Source organism: Oncorhynchus mykiss, chromosome 32 (assembly GCF_013265735.2).
Source record: "Oncorhynchus mykiss isolate Arlee chromosome 32, USDA_OmykA_1.1, whole genome shotgun sequence".
Classification (NCBI taxonomy): domain Eukaryota; kingdom Metazoa; phylum Chordata; class Actinopteri; order Salmoniformes; family Salmonidae; genus Oncorhynchus; species Oncorhynchus mykiss.
Window position 1 is genome coordinate 21767048 of NC_050572.1, and position 25486 is coordinate 21792533.

Sequence of the window (25486 nt, forward strand, 5' to 3'; positions counted from 1 at the left end):
TCTGAAGGCGCTGTATGAATAAGTGAAAGGGTATGAATACTTTCTAAAGGCATTGTATGAATAAGTGAAAGGGTATGAATACTTTCTGAAGGCACTGTAGGAATACTTTCTGAAGGCACTGTAGGAATACTTTCTGAAGGCACTGTAGGAATACTTTCTGAAGGCACTGTAGGAATACTTTTTGAAGGCACTGTAGGAATACTTTTTGAAGGCACTGTAGGAATACTTTCTGAAGGCACTGTAGGAATACTTTTTGAAGGCACTGTAGGAATACTTTTTGAAGGCACTGTAGGAATACTTTTTGAAGGCACTGTAGGAATACTTTCTGAAGGCACTGTATGCGTCTCTCACCTCAACCAACCACTATTTAGAACACTACTCCCTGATGCCAGTAGGTCTGACCTCCTGACTGGCCCTCCCTATAGTGTGTGTGTGTGTTTATGTGCCTTCTCTATCCGTGTGGGTTAGTAATGGTGACTATTTCTCAATCCGTTGGACTGAATCATTGATTGTGCAATTGTTGACTCGTTTTAAACTGAAGTTCAAGTGAAGAGCTGGCAAACTACACACACACACACACACACACACACACACACACACACACACACACACACACGTACAGACACACACACGTTCCATAGGTGAGCTCAACAGCCCGGGGCTCCATTCCAACACCACTCCTTCCTTGGTATAGCGGCATTGATGTTGCTTAGAAAGGGACCTGTTAGCATTTTGACTGAGGGGAAAAACCACATGGGAGCGGTCGAGCCCCCTTACAATTGCATCCGTCCTCGTCAGCACTATGAATCTGGAACCGTGGGAGAAGTCCCCTGCGGTCATGAAATGGTCCAATGATTGGACCTAGTGTGGTTTTGACACCCGTTCAGGAATCACGACACAGCGGGGGAGGTAAAGTAGATCCTCCCTCTATCTGATCTGCTTTAGAGAATGTGTCATTCCCAGAGAAATGCCTCTTGAACAGAACACTACACCTCTGTGTGGAGTTCACACACTGCGTTCTGTTTTCCCTCCGGCTCCTTTTATGATTGGGGAAAATGTGAGTTAATTCACTTCAGTTCAAATGAAAAAGGATTTGGAAAAACAGCTTTGGGTGAAAAAGAGAGGCAGTAGAACTGACGTATGCCAGCCGGAAACCCTTAATAGGGTGGTTGCGTGGGGGTGTATTTGTGTGTCTTTGTGTGTGAGTGCAGTGTGCTGGCAATGCCTAATGGTTTGCACAAGCGAATCCTGATGTAGCAGTTGCCAGGGCAACGGATCAGCATGAGTCTTAGTGTGCAGGTGCTGTTCCTTGTGTCCTACTCCTGGAGCCTCCTACGATGAGATAGAGGGAGGAATGGAGGGAGGACAGGGAGCACTGGGCAGCTCAGGTAAGACTGATAAAATGGGTTTGATAGAAGTAGTGAAGTACATAAATGAGGGAGAGAGTGATTTTAAGAAAGCCTAGTTACAACACTAACAGGGGATGAAATAAAGGTGGAAAAATAACAGAGGAAGAAAAAGGGGTAGGAGAAGAAGAATTTCACACAAAAGGACTCCAGAGTCTTTGAGGACAGTCCTGGACCTCAGCTGACGCTCGGTAGGGGCCCGTAAGAAAAATCATACTCCTGCAAAGAGCAGGGATGACTGAGGGAGAGAATGAGAAGTAGAGAATGGGAGAGAAGAGTAGTTAACAGAGTAGGAGCAACAATGCAATAAACTCAGCAAGCCAGAGTGACTGGCAGAAGAATAGAGGTGTGGAGATCGGGGGGGGGGGGGGGGGGGGGGGGCTTATGGCTATTGGGAGGGTTGGCACAGTGACAAGACAGAGTGTGTGGACGCACGTCAGCTTAGATCTACCGGCCAGAGAGGACAGCCATGCAGTGTTACCCCCCCCCCCTAAAGTCTCTTTTCGCTTTCTGCTCCACAGTGACATACTGAAGGAAAAATAATAACAGCCAGCCTGGCAACAATGATATGCTCTCTGAGTCCCTGAGCCTCTGGGCTGGGGTTTGAATCACCACTGTTCTCATAATGTTTCCCTCTTTTCCTCCCTTTTCCATTCACCATCTCTAGTCCAATAATGGAACCCCTCAAATCATCAAATAGCATTTATTCCTTGGCCTGTAAGTGTACCATGTGACTTTTTGGTTATAGGGCTCTGGTCAAAAGTAGTGCACTACGTAGGGAATAGGGTGCCATTTGAGATGCAATCCATGTCAACAACCTATTGGCAGCGGTGGTCATTACTATTAATGACACACAGTTTGTTGCCTGAACTTAATAGCTAAGCAGATCATTAATTCAATGTCAACATTTATATTCTGCATTCATACAGTGGACACACATTAGACCGTACACCATCTGACGCGTACACATTAAAGAGCCGTTACATACTTAGGATGACTCGCACACACACGTTAGCATATGCGGGGCTATATGATACTAGCACAAATGACTCCCGTCTCTCTTTTTCACGCACGCATGTACACACACCCTTTCTCCAGCCTTGCTATACGATGTTGTCTTTGACTACAGGTGACAAACAGGCTTTGGCCGGTGATGTGTGTTTGACAGTAGGTGGTCTCGACCTACCAGATGTTGGGGCTGACACATGGGTTGAGAGGGGCAGGTGGGCGGACAGAAGGGAAGTTAGGTGGAATTTGTGTGGTGGTTGGGTTAAGGTCATGCTAAAGGCTTAAAGTTGTATCTCTAGCGACACGGCTGTACCGATGCATCAAGTCTGTAACCAACAGGACCCTGAACAGCTTCTACCTCCAAGCCATAAGACTGCTAAATAGTTTGTCCTTGTAGCTATTGTTTACCTATTTTACGATCTGCGTTGACCCTTTTTTGACTCGTGACATACACTGCTGCTACTGTTTTTTATCTATCCTGTTGCCTAGTCACTTGATCCCTACCTATATTTACATATCTACCTCAGTTACCTCGTACCCCTGCACATTGACTCGGTACTGGTACCCCGCGTATATAGCCAAATTATCGTTACTCATTGTGTATTTATTCCTCGTGTAATTATTTTTCTATTATAAAAAAATATACACTGCTCAAAAAAATAAAGGGAACACTAAAATAACACATCCTAGATCTGAATGAATGAAATATTCTTATTAAATACTTTTTTCTTTACATAGTTGAATGTGCTGACAGCAAAATCACACAAAAATGATCAATGGAAATCAAAATGAGGCTCAGTAGTGTGTGTGGCCTCCACGTGCCTGTATGACCTCCCTACAACGCCTGGGCATGCTCCTGATGAGGTGGCGGATGGTCTCCTGAGGGATCTCCATTGATGTGCCATCCTGGATGAGCTGCACTACCTGAGCCACTTGTGTGGGTTGTAGACGCCGTCTCATGCTACCACTAGAGTGAAAGCACCGTCAGCATTCAAAAGTGACCAAAACATCAGCCAGGAAGCATAGGAACTGAGAAGTGGTCCGTTGTCACCACCTGCAGAACCACTCCTTTATTGGGGGTGTCTTGCTAATTGCCTATAATTTCCACCTGTTGTCTATTCCATTTGCACAACAGCATGTGACATTTATTGTCAATCAGTGTTGCTTCCTAAGTGGACAGTTTGATTTCACAGAAGTGTGATTGACTTGGAGTTACATTGTGTTGTTTAAGTGTTCCCTTTATTTTTTGTATATATATATCTCTGCATTGTTGGGAAGTAAGCATTTGTTTATGAAGCATGTGACATTTTATGTGTTAAGGGTTTGGTTTTGCATGGGCTGTCTGTCACCACAACACTGTGGACTGTAAGCTCTCCTATCCTCAGCACACCTGTGTGTGTGTGTGGCTCTCAGGTTGCTCTGAAATTATACCCTATTCCCTATGTACAGTAGTGCACTACTCCTATTCCCCATTTACTGCACTACTTTTGACCAGAGCCCATTACTTTTGACTAGAGCCTTTGACCAGAGCCTGGTCAAAAGTAGTGAACATTTAGGGATTAAGGTGCGATTTGTGACACAGCCTCCGTGGTGTGTTGAGGGGCAGGACATTCTGAGGTGAATTGTCTTCAAGGTCCAGTAGAATGATGCTGAAGGTTCTCTGTAATAAGCAACACAACAGGCCATCAATCTGACATTATTGGGAAGATTTATTCTACACAGGTTTTGTTTTGTTAACTGCTGCTGTGTATTTTTTCATTGTAATATACTGTTCAAGGTCCAGTTGAAGGATGGTCTGAAATGAGCAGCACAACAAGCAATCTAATGCCATTCTCTGTAGAGAATTGCTCCACGATGCTTATGTAATGTTAACTGGTGCTTTGTGTGTTTGCTGGTGTAACCTGACAGATATTCCTGCCTGGTTTTGTAAGGATTAGTGCTGAGCGATTTCGTGCTTTTTGAGGTTGTTTCGGTTCGATTATTAAAAAAAATATCACGGTTTCGGTTTCACTATTATTTTTGTAAACATTTAATGCATTATGAAATAACGACAGGACAATTATTATTATTTTCAATTGAAATTCCAAAGTTCAAAATATCGAACATTCAATTGCCAAAACATTGAAAATATTCCATTGTCTCTGTCAGGTCCACATTGGGTAGACATCAATAGAAAAATAAGAAATTACTATGAAATAATAAAATATTTCAGTTGTGTATGTTACTTTAGTTTTTATTTGATTACTATTCATTTTTATTCCTTAGTCATCATCTCATCTTTACTCAGACAGTTGCAGTCAGCCAGCCAGACCATCTTATCTACAGTGCCTTGCGAAAGTATTCGGCCCCCTTGAACTTTGCGACCTTTTGCCACATTTCAGGCTTCAAACATAAAGATATAAAACTGTATTTTTTTGTGAAGAATCAACAACAAGTGGGACACAATCATGAAGTGGAACGACATTTATTGGATATTTCAAACTTTTTTAACAAATCAAAAACTGAAAAATTGGGCGTGCAAAATTATTCAGCCCCCTTAAGTTAATACTTTGTAGCGCCACCTTTTGCTGCGATTACAGCTGTAAGTCGCTTGGGGTATGTCTCTATCAGTTTTGCACATCGAGAGACTGAAATTTTTTCCCATTCCTCCTTGCAAAACAGCTCGAGCTCAGTGAGGTTGGATGGAGAGCATTTGTGAACAGCAGTTTTCAGTTCTTTCCACAGATTCTCGATTGGATTCAGGTCTGGACTTTGACTTGGCCATTCTAACACCTGGATATGTTTATTTTTGAACCATTCCATTGTAGATTTTGCTTTATGTTTTGGATCATTGTCTTGTTGGAAGACAACTCTCCGTCCCAGTCTCAGGTCTTTTGCAGACTCCATCAGGTTTACTTCCAGAATGGTCCTGTATTTGGCTCCATCCATCTTCCCATCAATTTTAACCATCTTCGGCCAGGGACGGCCAGGTCTTGGTAGATTTGCAGTGGTCTGATACTCCTTCCATTTCAATATTATCGCTTGCACAGTGCTCCTTGGGATGTTTAAAGCTTGGGAAATCTTTTTGTATCCAAATCCGGCTTTAAACTTCTTCACAACAGTATCTCGGACCTGCCTGGTGTGTTCCTTGTTCTTCATGATGCTCTCTGCGCTTTTAACAGACCTCTGAGACTATCACAGCGCAGGTGCATTTATCCGGAGACTTGATTACACACAGGTGGATTGTATTTATCATCATTAGTCATTTAGGTCAACATTGGATCATTCAGAGATCCTCACTGAACTTCTGGAGAGAGTTTGCTGCACTGAAAATAAAGGGGCTGAATAATTTTGCACGCCCAATTTTTCAGTTTTTGATTTGTTAAAAAAGTTTGAAATATCCAATAAATGTCGTTCCACTTCATGATTGTGTCCCACTTGTTTTTGATTCTTCACAAAAAAATACAGTTTTATATCTTTATGTTTGAAGCCTGAAATGTGGCAAAAGGTCGCAAAGTTCAAGGGGGCCGAATACTTTCGCAAGGCACTGTATGTGCTCCCAATACTGTGCTATTTAACTAGCCTGCCTAAGTATGCTGCAGAGCTGTCTGACTAAATTATCTTACTAGTTCTTCAAAGTAGATAAGACATACTTTCACAAACTGTCTCTGTCCCTCTCGTCGTTGTGTACATTCCTCAATTAGTTGTTTTAATAATTGAACCCCCTCAGTACCGGTAATGATGGTCTTGTGTGGGTGCGTGGGTGTGTGGGTGTGTATGGATTTGTAGGAAGGGAGAGGAGGTGGATGAGGAATTGAGTGTATAGGCCTATGGTCTAAAGTGTGTGCTGGTGTCAGCATGGCCCTGTCCTTGGTTGTGTGGACCTGATGGATTCTAGCGGGTGGGTCGATGTTGATATATTGAAAGACCCCCACTGTGGGTGTGTGAGTCATCAGGAACATGAATGTGGGGTCAGCAGGGTCAGTCAGGTCAATATTATACACACACACACTCACTAACTTACTCCTGAGGGATCGGGTTCAGACGGTTCCTGACCTTTCACCTCTCAGACAGTGTACAGGCAGCAGAGCCCGTACTGACAGGTGGCAGTCAGGTGTAAGGGGTTGATGTATTGTCTGGACTCTGGAGGATCTGGTTTACGATGGGAAACTCATGCTCCACTCCTCCTTACAGGTCAAGCTCTGGCATCAAGCCTCTATCAGCTATCGAGTGCTTCCCAAATGGCACCCCATTCCCTATTTAGTGCACTACTTTTGACCAAAGTAGTGTTGGTCAAAAGTAGTGCACTAACTAGAGAATGGGTGCTATTTGAGATACAGCACTACTTCAGTTTGTTGACCAGACTCACTGTGGAAACAGCCTTTTCTAATGGAAAAGCCAGTCAGCCATGACACCAGTGTTTCTTTCCAAGCTGCCTCCCAAATGGCATCCTATACCTAATAAACAGTGCACTATGTAGGGAATAAGATGCCATTTGGGACTCCCGAAGAAAATGTGAAAAATGTTGACCAAGGCCCTAGATATTGAGGGTGTGAAAGAGAGCAAGTAGGAGATGAGGTGTTGGAGAAAGAAAGAGAGAGGGGGAGGGGCGGGGGTCTACTGTAAAAAGAGTTGAAGGGGCCTATGCCAACAGAGCTGACTGAGGTCCGTTTGTGTTGCTCTACATAGTTCTACGTACATTTGTGCGGCTGTGTTTGTTCCGTTTGCGTAGCCTTTGTTGAGCTCCTAAGGAGGCAATGGAAATAGCTGTATGAGTAAGGGGGATGGAGGAGGGGAAGGGGGGATGAAGGAGGAGGTGGTTGACTGCCTGCTGGTTGTGTAACATGTGGGCCGTCTTCCTTTAGCAGCTGTTGCCATGGGGAAAAATGGTGAAGGGAGGTGTTTTCTGAGCTCACTACGCCTCACTCGCATACTCAGGAGAGAGAGAGACTGACTGTCTGGGGATTTCTAAGCTCCCTGCGACTGTCCCCAACCGACTTGTGTTGTCTGTCTGTCTGTCTGTCGAGGCTGAGAGAAGGTGCTTAAATTGTATGATTGTTTTTTCGAGATACTGTAGATCCCACTGAAACTGGATTGTGTTTCTAAACAAAGCATACATTCTGTTTTAGAGGCCCTATCATTTGCCTGGATATTATCATGAACTAGACTATACTTAGTTTATTTTATAGAGCATGAGAGTGTGTGTGCTCTCACATGGTGTGTGTGTTTATGACTACAAATTCTGCAATGAAACTGCTGGGCTGGGACTCAATGCTCCCTCAGGTGTTCCTTATAAATATATATATATATATATATATACAGTGCCTTGCGAAAGTATTCGGCCCCCTTGAACTTTGCGACCTTTTGCCACATTTCAGGCTTCAAACATAAAGATATAAAACTGTATTTTTTTGTGAAGAATCAACAACAAGTGGGACACAATCATGAAGTGGAACGACATTTATTGGATATTTCAAACTTTTTTAACAAATCAAAAACTGAAAAATTGGGCGTGCAAAATTATTCAGCCCCCTTAAGTTAATACTTTGTAGCGCCACCTTTTGCTGCGATTACAGCTGTAAGTCGCTTGGGGTATGTCTCTATCAGTTTTGCACATCGAGAGACTGACATTTTTTCCCATTCCTCCTTGCAAAACAGCTCGAGCTCAGTGAGGTTGGATGGAGAGCATTTGTGAACAGCAGTTTTCAGTTCTTTCCACAGATTCTCGATTGGATTCAGGTCTGGACTTTGACTTGGCCATTCTAACACCTGGATATGTTTATTTGTGAACCATTCCATTGTAGATTTTGCTTTATGTTTTGGATCATTGTCTTGTTGGAAGACAAATCTCCGTCCCAGTCTCAGGTCTTTTGCAGACTCCATCAGATTTTCTTCCAGAATGGTCCTGTATTTGGCTCCATCCATCTTCCCATCAATTTTAACCATCTTCCCTGTCCCTGCTGAAGAAAAGCAGGCCCAAACCATGATGCTGCCACCACCATGTTTGACAGTGGGGATGGTGTGATCAGCTGTGTTGCTTTTACGCCAAACATAACGTTTTGCATTGTTGCCAAAAAGTTCAATTTTGGTTTCATCTGACCAGAGCACCTTCTTCCACATGTTTGGTGTGTCTCCCAGGTGGCTTGTGGCAAACTTTAAATGACACTTTTTATGGATATCTTTAAGAAATGGCTTTCTTCTTGCCACTCTTCCATAAAGGCCAGATTTGTGCAATATACGACTGATTGTTGTCCTATGGACAGAGTCTCCCACTTCAGCTGTAGATCTCTGCAGTTCATCCAGAGTGATCATGGGCCTCTTGGCTGCATCTCTGATCAGTCTTCTCCTTGTATGAGCTGAAAGTTTAGAGGGACGGCCAGGTCTTGGTAGATTTGCAGTGGTCTGATACTCCTTCCATTTCAATATTATCGCTTGCACAGTGCTCCTTGGGATGTTTAAAGCTTGAGAAAGCTTTTTGTATCCAAATCCGGCTTTAAACTTCTTCACAACAGTATCTCGGACCTGCCTGGTGTGTTCCTTGTTCTTCATGATGCTCTCTGCACTTTTAACGGACCTCTGAGACTATCACAGTGCAGGTGCATTTATACGGAGACTTGATTACACACAGGTGGATTGTATTTATCATCATTAGTCATTTAGGTCAACATTGGATCATTCAGAGATCCTCACTGAACTTCTGATGAGAGTTTGCTGCACTGAAAGTAAAGGGGCTGAATAATTTTGCACGCCCAATTTTTCAGTGTTTGATTTGTTAAAAAAGTTTGAAATATCCAATAAATCTCGTTCCACTTCATGATTGTGTCCCACTTGTTGTTGATTCTTCACAAAAAAATACAGTTTTATATCTTTATGTTTGAAGCCTGAAATGTGGCAAAAGGTCGCAAAGTTCAAGGGGGCCGAATACTTTTGCAAGGCACTGTATGTATATATATATATATATATATAAATAAAAGAGCTATAAAAAATAAACTGTGTCTCTCCCAGTTTTTCTGTGTGTGTGAGTGCGTTTGCACGTGTGTGGGTGCGCCAATGACTAACTGGGGTCGGTCTCAGGAGTGTGATGTTTGGAGTCACTCTGTAACCAGGTGACTGACAGACAGACAGAGAGAGAGGGCTGCTGTAGCACCAGCTTGCAGAGTGAAGAACACAGCTGAGACCAAGCAGCAAGTACACAGCACACAATGTGCAGCACTCCCTCTGCTGAGACTTCCTGGTGTGTGTTTCTGTGAGAGAGCGGGAGATTCTGTGTGTGTGTGTTCGTGTTCGTGTGTGTGTGTGTGTGTGTGTGTGAGAGAGAGAGACAGAGAGAGAGAGTGGGAGAGAAATAGGGAGAGAGTGTGTGTGTGTGTGTGTGTGTGTGTGTGTGTGTGTGAGAGAGAGAGCGAGAGAGTGTGTGAGAGAGCGAGAGGGAGAGAGTGTGTGTGTGTTTGCACTTTTCCCTGTTTCTCTTTCTTTATGTGTGAGTGTGTATGTGTGTCTGTTTCTATGTAGGAATGTGTGTTTGTGTGTGTGTGTGTGTGAGAGAGAGTGTGTATACTGTGCATATGTTTCTCTTTTTATGTGTGCGTGTGTGTCGGTTTCTATGTGAGAATGTGTGTTTGTGTGTGTCTGTTTCTCTGTGTCTATTTCTGTCCTGCTATGTGTGTATGTGTGTGTTAGCTTCACTCATTAGTCCCTGTTTCTGTATTAGCTACGGTGTCCTCCTTGGCAGGAGCGAAGCGAGAACTCATGGTCCAGCAGCAGATAGGATCAATGCACAGGACAGATCGATGTGTATTCAAAACTGATGTGGGGCCATGGGATGTTGTTGCGCACCACAAGTGGGTTAGCAGCTAATCTGCTCTGCTGTTGAGCAGTGTGTGTGTGTGTGTGCAGAGACGTCTTGCCCATAGGGGGCACAAGGGTACACCCCCTCAGATTTGTCAAGTTTTTATTGTATTTTTACGACGTTCATTTAGTAACTACACATCATTTTTAAGCCCATGTTTTATCATGATTATTCGTAATCATATCTGTCAGCTGTATTTTGAGGAGGGGGCACAGCGACTCGACCCCCCCCCCCCCCCCCTCTTATTCTTTCAGTTTCCTTTCAAGGTGCACCACGGAGAAAAGACACACGTTGTTTGATTTGACTTTAGCTGCCGGTGATGGGCAGGACTCGCAGGAGGTATGTTTGTAAATTCATTTGCTCAAGAAATGTAGCCTATTGATTCCTTCTCGATTAATATAATGAACATGTTTTGTTGTTTCTCTGTAACACTAGCAACATCCATTTTAGGAAGTTGGCTTTAGCTAACCAGCTAGATAGGTTCCCTGTCTCTTAACCAATAACTAGGTACCAAGCCAATTCAGGCTATCAATGGAGTTCGAGTCGCTTGTCTAACTATCTTAGCTTGCATGCCTGCTGGCAAGGTTGCTAGACTTTAGAAAAGCAAGCAATTACTAAATGTACTGAATAAGACACATATTTTTCCCCCCAGATTTACCTAGAGACACAGAGAAGGATATTTAGTTTCTTTAAAAAAAAAGGATACAGACAGGTCAAGAGGTATGCTTAGATATACAAAACATATGTGGTTTAAATGTAATCTGGCATTTTATGATAATATCATGATATTTGTGTATTAATTATGATGCCATGATATGTGCCTGTATTGATGATGTGTGTTAATTATTTTTTTATTTCACCTTTATTTAACCAGGTAGGCCAGTTCAGAACATGTTCTCATTTACAACTGTGACCTGGCCAAGATAAAGCAAAGCAGTGCGACACAAACAACAACATAGAGTTACATATGGAATAACCAAAAGTACAGTCAATAACACAATAGAAAAGTCTATATACAGTGTGTGCAAATTAGGTAAGATTAGGGAGGTAAGGCAATAAAGAGTCATATTGGCGAAATAATGACAATTTATCAATTAAACACTGGAGTGATAGATGTGCAGAAGATGAATGTGCAAGTAGAGATACTTGAGTGCAAAGGAGCAAAACAATAAATAACAATATGGGGATGAGGTAGTTGGGTGGGCTATTTACAGATCAACTATGTACAGGTGCAATGATCTGTAAGCTGCTCTGACAGCTGATGCTTAAAGTTAGTGAGGGTGATATGTGTCTCCAGGTTCAGTGATTTTTGCAATTTGTTCCAGTCATTGGCAGCAGAGAACTGGAAGGAAAGGCGGCCAATGAGGAATTGGCTTTGGGGGTGATCAGTGGAGTACCTGCTGGAGCACGTGCTACGAGTGGGTGCTGCTATGGTGACCAGTGAACTGAGATAAGGCAAGGCTTTACCTAGCAAAGACTTATAGATGACCTGGAGCCAATGGGTTTGGCGACGAATATGAAGTGAGGGCCAGCCAACGAGAGTATACAGGTTGCAGTGGTGGGTAGTATATGGGGCTTTGGTGACAAAACGGATGGCACTGTGATAGACTGCATCCAATTTGCTGAGTAGAGTGTTGGGGGCTATTTTGTAAATGACATCGCCGAAGTCAAGGATCGGTAGGATTGTCAGTTTTACACGGGTATGTTTGGCAGCATGAGTGAAGGATGCTTTGTTGCGAAATAGGAAGTCGATTCTAGATTTAATTTTGGATTGGAGATGCTTAATGTGAGTCTGGAAGGAGAGTTTACAGTCTAACCAGACACCTAGGTATTTGTAGTTGTCCACATATTCAAAGCCAGAACCGTCCAGAGTAGTGATGCTAGATGGGCGGGCAGGTGCGGGCAGCGATCAGTTGAAGAGCATGCATTTAGTTTTACTTGCATTTAAGAGCAGTTGGAGGCCACGGAAGGAGAGTTGTATGGCATTGAAGCTCGTCTGGAGGTTTGTTAACACAGTGTCCAAAGAAGGGCCTGAAGAATTCAGAATGGTGTCGTCTGTGTAGAGGTGGATCAGAGAATCACCAGCAGCAAGAGCGACATCATTGATGTATACAGAGAAGAGAGTCGGCCCGAGAATTGAACCCTGTGGCACCCCCATAGAGACTGCCAGAGGTCCGGACAACAAGCCCTCCGATTTGACACACAGAACTATATCTGAGAAGTAGTTGGTGAAGCAGGCGATGCAGTCATTTGAAAAACCAAGGCTGTTAAGTCTGCCGATAAGAATGCGATGATTGACAGAGTCGAAAGACTTGGCCAGGTCGATGACTACGGCTGCACAGTAATGTATTTTATTGATGGCGGTTGTGATGTTGTTTAGGACCTTGAGCGTGGCTGAGGTGTACCCATGACCAGCTCGGAAACCAGATTGCATAGCGGAGAAGGTACGGTGGGATTCGAAATGGTCGGTGGTCTGTTTGTTAAATTGGCTTTCGAAGACCTTAGAAAGGCAGGGTAGGATAGATATAGATCTAACAGTTTGGGTCTAGAGTGTCTTCCCCTTTGAAGAGGGGGATGACCGTGGCAGCTTTACAATCTTTGGGGATTATGATCCCATGTACTGTGTTGTAATGTGGATGTAATATCCTAGGCATGTTAGTGCAGTATGTTATGTGATTAACATCAGTCAGTCTAACACCCTCATTAAAATTACAATTGAACATAATGACTATGGCTCAGGATTGCAGGAAAAAAAGCTGTTTAGGGTGTTTGAAAAATGGTAAATTCTCCAATTTCCACCCCCCCCCCTCCAAACTCACATACTTCATGCCCCCTCTAAAATAATGGGTTCATTACACCTCTGTGTGTCTGTATTTGTGTGAAGCGGAATTAGGCACCAGATCTTTTTCTCCCCCAGCATCCTGCTTTGGTTAGATTGTTTTGAGAGAGATATAGCCACGTTAATCTGTATTTATTACTTATTTTATTATTACGTGTTTTATTTTCAATTATTCTATTTTTCTTTCTCTGAGTTGTTGGGAAGGGCCCGTAAATAAGCATTTAGTCTACACATGTTGTTTTACGAAGCATGTGACAAATACGATTTGATTTGAGTGAGTGAGCGAGCGAGAGAGCTGACGCTTTGGTAGGGGAAGTCGGCACAATGGCAGCCAGGGCTTTCCCCGATTTAGAGCAGGGATTAAAAAAACTGGAGGAGAGAGGGACGAAAAAAAGGAAAGGCAAGGCAGAAAGAGAGAGAAGGAAGGGAAGCTTGGCTGCATGCTAGCTGCCGCTCCAGCAAAAGGGGAGGGAGGCAGAAGTGTAAAGAGAAAGCTCAGACTCTTGTCTCACTCAGTGGAGTTTTGAGTGAGTGAGTTCTCAGTCAGACAGACGGTGACCAGACGGAGGCTCTCTGCCTTCCTTTCTGCTCTGCTGTGGCATTTCAGGAGTTGAGGAGGGGGCAAGAAGGAATGTCAGCCGGTTATTGTTCTGGAGGAGCATGTCTGACTGACCGACTGTGTGGGGAATGTTAGGTCAGGTGTTCCCCTGTAAGCTACATGTCGTCTGACTTGAAGGAAAGACGAGAAGAGAAGACAGAGACTTCAGACTACACAACAGAACAGAGTTCTCTGCCTCTTGCACAGGTATTGTGATGTGTTTGTGCGTGCGTGCGTGCGTTGATTTATGGCTGCGTGTTATTGAAACAGCATTATATACTCATATAGAGCTTGTTGAGTTTCAGTTTTCTCCTCTACTGTATCCATGTTTTTCATTGATCCCCTCTTTCTTTACCTCCTACTGTATCAATGGTTTTCATTTGGAGATATAGATATTTTAGGGCCAATATCGATTTTTGGGGGTCAAGGAGGCCGATGTCTGATATTTTAGGCCGATATTCAAAAGCAGTATATTTGTAAATTTTTATGACAAATATTACCAGAGATTAATGCATAATTTTTTTTTATATATATATATAATTTTTTACTAAATTAACTACAAAGCAACATAATTGTAATACTTGAATACTTATTTGAATGGTAAATATTTTGATAAACTGTATGAATTAAGATGGCATAGGCCTACTCACAAAACAGGTGAATGTGGAGTCGGTAAGAGTGTGTGCATGCATTGAGTTATTGAGCTTGTGTTCCTTCCATTTGGGACTTACACAGAGTGGACAAAACATTAAGAACACCTTCCTAATATTGAGTTTGATTAAAAATCCTTCTTTAACCTGTCTCCTCCCCTTCATCGTCACTGATTTTGAAGTGGATTTAACAAGTGACTCAAATGGCTAGTTCAGCTATCTGTCAAGAAATTGGCGTATTGTAACTTGATCCTACTGTTACATATCTCCCCATCGCTCATATCACTTGCTGCTGTTTACTGCTACTATGAGAACTAGCTCAATGGCAATGACATTTGCAACCAATCCATACATGTGAATAATATTTAACAAGGAGACTGAGGGTAGGAAAAAAGCTGAAAAGGCTATGCACGTTCTGTCTGTGACTCAAGTCTGCCCATAGTTTGTGAAGTGAGAATGCACACTCGCTCGCGCTGATCTACAGCTTTCTTGGCCCCTAAACCTGCAGGAAGATTCTTAGGTTGCTAAACCTATTTCCAACCTTTATTTAGGTCGCTTAAAACACTTCCTACTTTCCCTATTACAACAATCATCTAATCTGACTGTCAACTGTCAATTTACGGATACGATTGCGGCTGGTCAGATCATCACACCAGTAAATAGCTAACCTTACACCCCAAGTCAGATGTCTCGTTGCCAAAAATGGTGCATGTTCAAAAGGATAACCAGCTAATGTTGGATAGCTACGTTGGCTATTATCTCCTGATATCTTAGCAGGGGTGTTTATCTAGCCAGCTACAGTAGCTAGCATAGTAGCTAATCTAGCTATTACCACAGATGAAAGGATTAGTTATCATAATCTTTACTAACAGGGCACATAGCTATCTGCTTAGCTAGCTAGCTTGTTTATTGCATGCATGTCCGGGAATGTCGACACAAGCTTTATTATTAGTGAATTAACTAAATTAATATTTCCAGTCACAGCTAGCTTGCTGCTGATTTTCCTAGCTAGACATTCCTCTGCATTCTGCAGGGCTCGTGGCTCAGGCGGTGAGTGTCGACTGGCATACAGTACCAACAGTTTTGCTATGTAAAGGGACTATTGGCAAAGCCAACAGAGAAGGGCTAATAGAATAGAAAAGGCCAATATCGGCCCGATATATCGGCTGATTATCGGTCCTTCACTATCCTCATTGATCCCCCTCTTTCTTTACCTCCTCTACTGTAGCCATGGTTCTGATTGACTCCTTCTCTCTTCACCTCCTTTCGTTATCGCTCTCTCCTTTCATCTAACTTCTTAGACCATTAAGAGTGCTGCTGCTACTTTGTGGTGTTTTTGTGTGGCACTGTGAACTGTTTGTCATATCCTGTCCAGGCGGAGTTGGGATTGAGGCCTCCCTTTTCCCTGATCCTTTTTGAATTTGTTTTACCTTTACTGTAAAATAATACGTATCAAGTTTGGAGGGTGGTATGTTATGGATGATGTGTAACATCTTAAAGAGTGCCTGTGTCTTTAAGAGTGTATAATAACAAAAATAGCCTAGTGGGGATATGTTTTTTGTTCATTATATGTGCCCAACCAGATGATGCAGGTAGCCTAGTAGTAAGAGTGTTTGGCCAGTTACCGATAGGTTGCTGGATCGAATCCCCGAGCTGACAAGGTAAAAATCAGCCGTTCTGCCTCTGAACAAGGCAGTTAACCCACTGTTCCCCAGTAGGCCTTCATTGTAAGCAATAATTTGTTTTTAACTGACTTGCCTAGTTAAATAAAGGTTCTGTTTAAAAAATGTAAATGCAGGCTACTTTCTGTCTGTTGGCCTTGACATTGGCAGGATGGTTGATGTTGGTCAGGGGCTAACAAGGCTAAAGGATAACTCCACTCCCACTAACTCCTCAGTCAGTCCAATCAGTGAGTGAGTCTTTAAGCAGGGCTTACTTACTGCACATGTTTGTGGTGTGTTTCTTCATGGGCAGAGTGACGTAGGACCAAGGAGGACGAGGTGAACCCAGCAGGATGAGCTGCTGGATGGGGGGTGGTTACATAACAGACAGCCAAGTCCCACAGAGGAGAGCTGCGCGCGCGTGTGTGTGTGTGTGTGTGTGTGTGCTCGTGCATATGTGTGAGAGGAGGTGGTCTTGACTGACTCTTCCACCCACCATGAGCTCATCAGCTCACTTAGCTCATCCTATCACAGCAATAGGGTGATGTGTGTTTGTGCATGTGTGTCTGTGGGTGGTGCATGCGAACAGTCATGTTTGTGTTTATGTGTGTGTGTGTGTGAGAGAGATCTCCCTCCCTCAGTGTTTTGTTCAACATAGCCATGGTCTCCCTGCTTTATTTCATCAAGGTATTTTAATGACATAATCATCCTACTACCTCTGCTAGAGGTACAAGGAAACCTTCATCTCAAATGGAACCCTATTCCCTTTATAGTGCACTACTTTTGACCAGGGCCCAACATTCACCATGATGAAATTAAAGGGTGGGAAAAAACTAGCTTACAGGATTGTTACGATGTCTTTACCATCTGGGTGCAGTAATACTCTGTAACAGTGGTCTGATACACGACATTAACCTGATGTTCAGTGGATGTCTTTGTTTTGTTATGCTGTTATATGGGTGCAAAAGAGATGGAGGGGAAAAAACAAGAGAGGAGAGAGAGTGGGAAGAGAGAGATGGAAAGAGTGAGGAGTGGGAGAGATGGAGAGTGTGGGGGGAGGGTAGAGAGAAGGCTCTCCTCTGTCAGCGTGTTCCACTGGGTGGGATTATGTAACGTTACCTCCTGCCTGCCTGTCGAGTAACAACGTGAGGCAGAGGCATGGCAGCAGCAACAACAACATCAAGGTAGCTAGCAAGCAGTGCCTCTCTCCTCTCAGCCTACTGAGACCCTCCTTTCTTTCTGTGGACTGGTGTAAGACTCCACTGATTTTATGCCATTTTGCATCAGTAACACAAGCTTAATAGTGCACATTTTTGACACTCCTCGTGTCTTCCTTATCTTTCATATTTTGCTATAATAAGTGAAGAACATTTTATTTTTTGTGCACTCAGTTGTTCAAAAGACAGGGTGACATTATCTTTGAGAAAGGTCTTGGCCGAGCAGTTAATTTCAGATGCATAAAGGAGCATTTGAACGTGGCCTTTCTGTCCCATTCCTGCAGTTCTGATCGCAGAGAAAAGACTGATAGAAATGCCTCTCATAGGGAATGTTATTAAAGAAGAGGCAGGCTTCTTCAATACAGTCGTTGTTCATCTGCTGTTTTGTCACTCTGGATGGGAGGCAGGGGGGTTGATCGAAGCAATTGCTTTAAATCAGAGGAATTCTTGTAATTTCATGTTTGTGTGTGTGACTCTGAATTGTAAAATATAACCCTATGAATATTACACACACACACACACACACACACACACACACACACACACACACACACACACACACACACACACACACACACACACTAACTCAGATGTTTGTGTCCTGCCGTGAAACTTCCATTAATACACACACACACACAGAAACACTCTTTATCGTCCATTAACACACACACAATACCAGTGAGAAGTTTGGATACCCCTACTCATTCCAGGGTTTCTTTATTTTTACTATTTTTTACATTGTAGAATATTAGTGAAGACATCAAAACTATGAGGAATCATGTAGTAACCAAAAAAGTGTTCAAATATATTTTATATTTGAGATTCTTCTTACCTTGATGATAGCTTTGCACACTCTTGGCATTCTCTCAACCAGCTTCATGAGTCAGTCACCTGGAATGCATTTCAATTAACATGTGTGCCTTGGTAAAAGATCCTTTGTGGAATTGCTTTCCTTAATGCTATTGAGCCAATCAGTTGTGTTGTGACAAGGTAGGGAGAGGTAGTATACAGAAGATAGCCCTATATAGTAAAATACCAAGTCCATATTTTGGCAAGAACAGCTCAAATAAGCAAAGAGAAACGACAGTCCATCATTATATAGGACATGAAGGTCAGTCAATCCGGAAAATGTAAAGGACTTTGAAAGTTTCTTCAAATGCCGGCGCAAAAACCATCAAGCGCCATGATGAAACTGGCTCTCATGGGGACTGCCACAGGAAAGGAAGACCCAGAGTTCAAATCAAATTTGATTTGTCACATGCGCCGAATACAACAGATGTGGGTGGGCCTTACAGTGAAATGCTTACTTACAAGCCCTTAACCAACAATGCAGTTAAGTCAAATGAAGTGTTAAGTAAAAAACAGATAATAGTAATAACAGTAACAAATAATTAAAGAGCAGCAGTAAAATAACAATAGCGAGGCTACATACAGGGGCTACCGGTACAGAGTCAATGTGAGGGGGCACCGGTTAGTCGAGTTTAATGAGGTAAAATGTACACTACCGTTCTGGATCAAGTTTGGGGTCACTTAGAAAAGTCCTTGTTTTTGAAAGAAAAGCTAAATATGTCCATTTAAAATATCAAATTGATCAGAAATATAGTGTAGACATTGTTAATGTTGTAAATGACTATTGTTGCTGAAAACGGCAGATTTTTTATGGAATATCTACATAGTCCGTAGAGGCCCATTTTATCAGCAACCATCACTCCTGTGTTCCAATGGCACATTGTGTTAGCTAATCCAAGTTTATCATTTTAAAAGGCTAATTAATCATTAGAAAAACCCTTTTGCAAATACAGTATGTTAGCACAACAGAAAACTGTTGTTCTGATTTAAAGAAGCAACAAAACTGGCCTTTAAACTAGTTGAGTATCTGGAGCATCAGCATTTGTGGGTTCGATGACAGGCTCAAAATGGCCAGAAACAAAGCACTTTCTTCTGAAACTCGTCAGTCTATTCTTGTTCTGAGAAATGAAGACTATTCCATGCAAGAAATTGCCAAGAAACTGATGATATGGTACAACACTGTGTGCTACTCCCTTCACAGAACAGCGTGAACTGGCTCTAACCAGAATAGAAAGAGAAGTGCACCACTAAGCAAGAGGACAAGTACATTAAAGTGTCTAGTTTGAGAAACAGATGCCTCACAAGTCCTCAACTGGCAGCTTTGTTAAATAGTACCCGCAAAACACCAGTCTCAACGTCAACAGTGAAGAGGCGACTCCGGGATGCTGGCCTTCTAGGCAGAGTTCCTCTGTCCAGTGTCTGTGTTCTTTTGCCCATCTTAATATTTTTTTCAGTCTGAAATGTGGCTTTTTCTTTGCAACTCTGCCTAGAAGGGCAGAATCCCGGAGTCGCCTCTTCACTGTTGACATTGAGACTGGTGTTTTGGGGGTAGAAGCTGTTAAAGTCTTTTGGACTTAGACTTGGTGCTTCAGTACCACTTGCCATACGGTAGTAGAGAGAACAGTTTATGACTAGGGTGGCTGGAGTCTGACAATTTTTAGGGCCTTCGTCTGACACCGGTATAGAGGTCCTGGATGGCAGGAACCTTGGCCCCAGTGACGTGCTGGGCCGTACGCACTACCCTCTGTAGTGCCTTGTGGTCGGAGGCTGAGCAGGTATCATACCAGGCAGTGATGCAACCAGTAAGGATGCTCTCGATGGTGCAGCTGTATAACTTTGAGGTTCTGAGGACCTCTGCTGCCGAGGATAAGTTCATTCGAGTTAACTGCACTTCAGATTGCGGCCCAAATAAATGCTACAGAGTTCAAGTAACAGACATCTCAACATCAACTGTTCAGAGGAGACTGCATGGACTCAGGCCTTCTTGGTCGAATTGCTGCAAAGAAACCACTACTAAAGGATACCAATAATAAGAAGAGACTTGCTAGGGCTATAAAACACGAGCAATGAACATTAGAGCCTTGGAAATCTGTCCTTTGGTCTGATGACTCGAAATTTGAGATTTTTGGTTCCAACCGCTGTGTCTTTGTGAGACACAGAGTTAGAGAACAGATCTCTGCATGTGTGGTTCCCACCGAGAAGCATGGGGGAGGAGGTGTGATGGTGCTTTGCTGGTGACACCAGCATGGCTACCACAGTATTCTGCAGTGTTACACCATCCCATCTGGTTTGCGCTTAGTGGGACTATCATTTATTTTTCAACTGGACAATGACCCAACACACCTCCAGGCTGTGTAAGGGCTATTTGACCTAGCAGAGTGATGGAGTGCTGCATCCGATGACCTGGCCTCCACAATCACCTGACCTCAACCCAATTCAGATGGTATGGGATGAGTTGGGCCACAGAGTGAAGGAAAAGCAGCCAACAAGTGCTCAGCATATGTGGGTACTCCTTCAAGACTGTTGGAAAAGCATTCCAGGTGAATCTGGTTGTGAGAATCCCAAGAGTGCAAAGCTGTCATCAAGGTGGCTAGTTTGAAGAATCTCAAATATTTTCTTGAACACTTTTTTTGGTTACTACATGATTTCATATGTGTAATTTCATAGTTTTGATGTATTCACTATTATTCTACAATGTCAAATATAAAAAAAATGAAAAACCCTTAAATGAGTAGGTGTGTCCGAACTTCTGACTCGTACTGTAGTTCTTTGTTGTTTACAGGCAGAGACCCTTATTCCTGTCTAAAATTACCACAGTACACTACTGCCAAATTATCCCAGTGTCTCCCTAATTAGTGTTGGGTTTGTTTTCACTGTTTGGGTTTTGTTTTGCAATGATTTACCGGAACACATAAATGCCTATTTATTTACCACCACTTCACAGTGACATTGCAAAAAACAGTGTGGTCACTCACTAGGGTAGTGTCCCAAATGGCACCTTATTCCTATGTACAGATGTGCACTTCTTTTGATCAGGGCCCATACGACTCTGGTAAAAAGTAGTGCACTGTATAGGGAATAGGGTGCCATTTGGGAAACAGCCTGTGTTTGTCCCTGGCCTTGGTAAATATTTATCTGATTGGGTGAAGCCACTTGTTTAGGTTGGCTGGTTATTTTAGCCTTCAGGACTTCCCCTAATAGCCATATCCAAAACTGAAACCCAGGGAAGTTCCCTCTTTATATAGCCAGGCCCAAATAATCAGGCCAAACCTCCTTTCAGGTTTCTAACTGCTCTAACACTAAAAGGGCATTATAATCATTTTCACAATTTCATAGTATTATTCCAAACTTAGTGTGGAAATACACAGGTATATTGGAAACACTTGAGAAATGAGGGCTACAGTGTCTATTGAACGCAGGTGGTCCCACATAGGTGTGGTTCCTGATTTAATTCATACATTAACTTCCCATCATGCTTAGCCATCATGCTTAGGGTCATGTATAAAAATGCTGGGCTGGCCAATATTTTGCCCATTATTTTGGCTACCATGACTACACCCTCATAGAATGACAATGCTAGGGCACGAGTTGTCACTGATTGGTTTGATGAGCATGAAAACGATGTAAACCATATGCAATGGCCGTCTCAGTCACCAGATCTCGACTCAATTGAACACTTGTGAGATTCTGGGGAGTTTTCCACCACAGTCAAAAAAACTACAAATGGAATTTCTCGTGGGAGAATGGTGTTGCATTCCTCCAATAGAATTCCAGGCATAAAAAACATAGGAAAATCAAATTTTTGGCTATACAGGGCCTTTAAGTTGTTTAAGTGTAGATGAAGTTTTAGTTGAACAACGAATTGAGTGATTCATTTTGAAAGATGGCTTTAAGAAGATGCCACATTAATTGTGTATCCCCAGTTTTGCTATAGGCCTACGATCTGTTAATTTTCTCTCTAAATAAGTAGGCCTACCCAATTAATGTTTTTGCGCTATAGTAAGTTAACACCACAGCTGCTAAGACAAAGAACAGAGTTTGATTTGTTTACCAGGTCTGAGAGAGGAGAAAATAATTAACTGGCTCACTCAACACCTGTATCTCCTCCTTGTTGAGTTAGAAGTTGGGCAGAAGGCAGTTGGCAGAGCCTACCACCCCAACTCCCGTCCTCCCCCCTCCGCTCCTCCCTTCCCTCTCCTTCCACCATTGCCTCTGGCACTTCAGACGAACGCTCTTGCGCCAAAAAGAGAGCAAGAAAAAGAGAGCTGAGCGAGAGAGAAAAAAGAACGAGAGAGCCGAGAGCCGGAACCCCTGGAGGGTACCAGAGCTTCTTCTAGTGACGTCACCATACTCCACCACTGTGTTTGGGCTGGCCCAGCTCCCCTCCTTCCTCTTCCCCGTCCCTCCTATCTCCTCCTTCCCTGACAGGAATTCCCCTCCTTGTCGCCAAGTTACTGTGGCTACCGCTGCAGCTCCACAGCTGTTTGGCCAAAAATGATGACTTATGACTGTGTTGACTGATGGATGAGTATGTAAGCTATACAAAAGACTTGTTTGCGTTTCAGGACAAAGGCCAGTCACCAAGTGTTTGTTGAATGTGAGATCAGACTAGCTAGCTTCTATATAGTATCTGGATGGAGAGATACATACTTTACAGTAGTCAGTAGGTAGGCTAGTGGTTAGAGCATTGGGCCAGTAACTGAAAGGTCACTAGTTTGAGCAAGGCACTTGAATTGCTCCAGGATCACTGTTGATAATGGCAGACCCTGCTGGCCCAGCTCCCCTCCACTCTCTGAGGGTCTCGGAGGGAGTGGGAATTAAAAAAATATCTCCATTTCACACACGTGAAATAGGAGAAATATAAGCACCCACTAATGCTATTATATATACCCCCCGTGACTTGTACAGTGTGTGTGTGTGTGTGTGTGTGTGTGTGAGCTGAATGGGTGGACTGCTCCCCAGGGGTTGAGGGAGCATTCAGGTTTGAGTGCCGCTAACTGCCACCGTCCACAGCAACGTGTTTGATGAGAGCAGAGGTGACAGGGAGCAGCTCGGCTGCTGTCACTCATAGAGCAACTGTAACAACAATGGCAACCAATTTAATATGGACAGTCATATGGTAAGGGGCCAGGGATGAGGGAACCGACATGTTAGAAATGAAATAGAGTTCATGTAGCCTTCAGTTTTTGCCTCAGAACACTACTGCTGTCTGTTTTAAAGTTTATCCACAGGAGACCTATCTGAAGCAAATGTTAAATGAACAATGCAAGGTGTAGGTTTGTTTTAGATAGAACAACTTGTTAGTGTAACCGGTGTGAAATGGCTAGCTAGTTAGCGGGGTGAGCGCTAATAGCGTTTCTTAGGCGTAGTTTTTTTTCAGGGTAGCCTAATATTAATGTACCACACACCCGTGCTGAATTTCTCCACACCTACTTCTGGAGTTGTTACTGAGGCCGTGTCCGAGATGACACCCTATTCCCTATATCCCACCCCTAGGGCTCTGGTCAAAGGTAGGGCACTATATACTGTAGGGAATAGGGTGCTCTTTGGGACTCAGACCTGCAGTGAGTGAGTGGCAGAGGCTTCTCCAAACGACCTGCTTCAGCTAATGACTGTGTTGATGTAGCATTTAGCTTTAGCCAAGTGTGCAGAAGACATGGCAACTTCGGGCTAAAGTATCTAATTAATTCATGTGATTACGGAATGCATTAAAAAAAGTAATCTTAGTCTCAGCCGTGCGACAATCACCCAGCCCTCAGCTTACCACGGCTGGTCCGAAGGGCTTGTGTGAGGTTTGTTGTGCGTGTGTATGTGTGTGACTGCATGTGAAGGTTGTTTTTACACTGAATCTAATGGAACATGCTTCCTACCCCGCTCCGTCTGGTCGCCTTTGCTGGCTGTCTGTCCGTGGAGTCAGTTGAGTGGATCCGCAGTCTGGATGTTCGTTCTGTCACACACACACACACACACACACACACACACACACACACACACACTAGCTCTGGTTCACGACCCGTAAAAGAACCAACCTATGGGGAACTTGAGATTTTGATCCAATCAACTTTGACGTGTGGCTTGTTTTGTTTCCCGTTTTGGGGTTTTATGCAGAGAAAGGAAAGAGTGTGTGTGTGTGTGTGTGTATGTGTGTATTTGGGATGGCTGTAACATTTCAATTATAATTTCTCTCCCCTGTCTTAATCAATCAGGAAGTGATACCAATCACATGGACTGATTTCTCTATTTTCTTTTCCCTAATTTCTTTACTAAATTTGCGTTTTGTTTAATTTGTTTTGTTTTATTTTATCTATTTCAATTAGATCAATCTTTACCCATTCCACTGATAGAACATATTTTCTGACATGAGTGATTTGTAAGACACATTGAATCACATACCTGTTTGGTGTGTTCCTGATTGTTTGTTAAATGTAAATATCAACCAGCAATGTCATTTAGTTCTGTTTTCTAGAGCCAGTTTGAATCATTGGGTCTATTTCAGCACCATAATCACACCTTCCATGATTGGCAACTGAGAAAGAAACAAATCATAATTTAGCTCTGCTTGGCCATGTGTTTTGGTTTGGCAGTCTGTCTCTTTATTTACACAGGACAGATTTTTGTCTAATAGCGATGGAAGTTTCAGAATTCACATTTGTCACCACCCGTGCCATTACGCAGACACACACCCACACAACCCCCCCCCAACCAACACATCTCAATCTGACCACTGTAGTTTTATATGCAGTACCAGTCAAATGTTGACACACCTACTCATTAAAAGGTTCTTACTTTTGACTATTTATCTACATTGTAGAATAAATAGAAGACATCAAAACTATGAAATTACACATATGGAATTACAGTATTTAGTAACCAAAAAGTGCTAAACAAATCTAAATATATTTGACATTCTTCAAAGTATCCACCCTTTGCCTTGATGACAGCTTTGCACACTCTTGGCAATCTCTCAACCAGCTTCACCTGGAATGCTTTTCCAACAGTCTTTAAGGAGTTCCCACATATGCTGAGCACTTGTTGGTTGCTTATTCTACAATGTAGAAAATAGTAAAAATTATGAAAAAACCTTGAATAAGTCGGTGTGTCCAAACTTTTGACTGATACTGTTCAAGGAAGATTCCCACCAATCAATGGACGCCTGTTTGCTGCCTGCCGGTCTACTGCCTGCCTGCCTACCTACCTCCCACTGTTTCCTGTGGGGCCAGCCGCACTGTAAAGAACCCACACCAAAACTTGTGTGTGTGTGTACATGTTCAAAACCAAACTTGTAAGTTGTGACTGGGTGTTTGACTCAGTTTTTGCATAATGCATGTTGTGTCCATTCACTACCTTGCCTATACACACCACACCACAACCATCTCCCTCCCAGTCTATCCCAATGGAACGAGACGCGCCCAGCCCCAACAGGAAACGCT

At 43.0% G+C, this 25486-nt stretch overlaps 1 protein-coding gene across 7 annotated transcripts in view; it reads left to right on the top strand.

Annotated features, from left to right (window-relative positions):
• Positions 1–25486, top strand: part of hivep1 (HIVEP zinc finger 1) — an 86002-nt gene that overhangs the window by 24001 nt on the left and 36515 nt on the right. For 2 of the 7 annotated variants that reach the window (XM_021560100.2, XM_021560101.2), the window contains exon 1: positions 13360–13886. The exons of the other annotated variants lie outside the window; for them this stretch is intronic. The gene's annotated coding sequence lies outside the window, so the exon portion shown is untranslated. Of the gene's footprint in view, positions 1–13359; positions 13887–25486 lie in introns of those variants that run through there. 7 annotated transcript variants of the gene reach the window in all.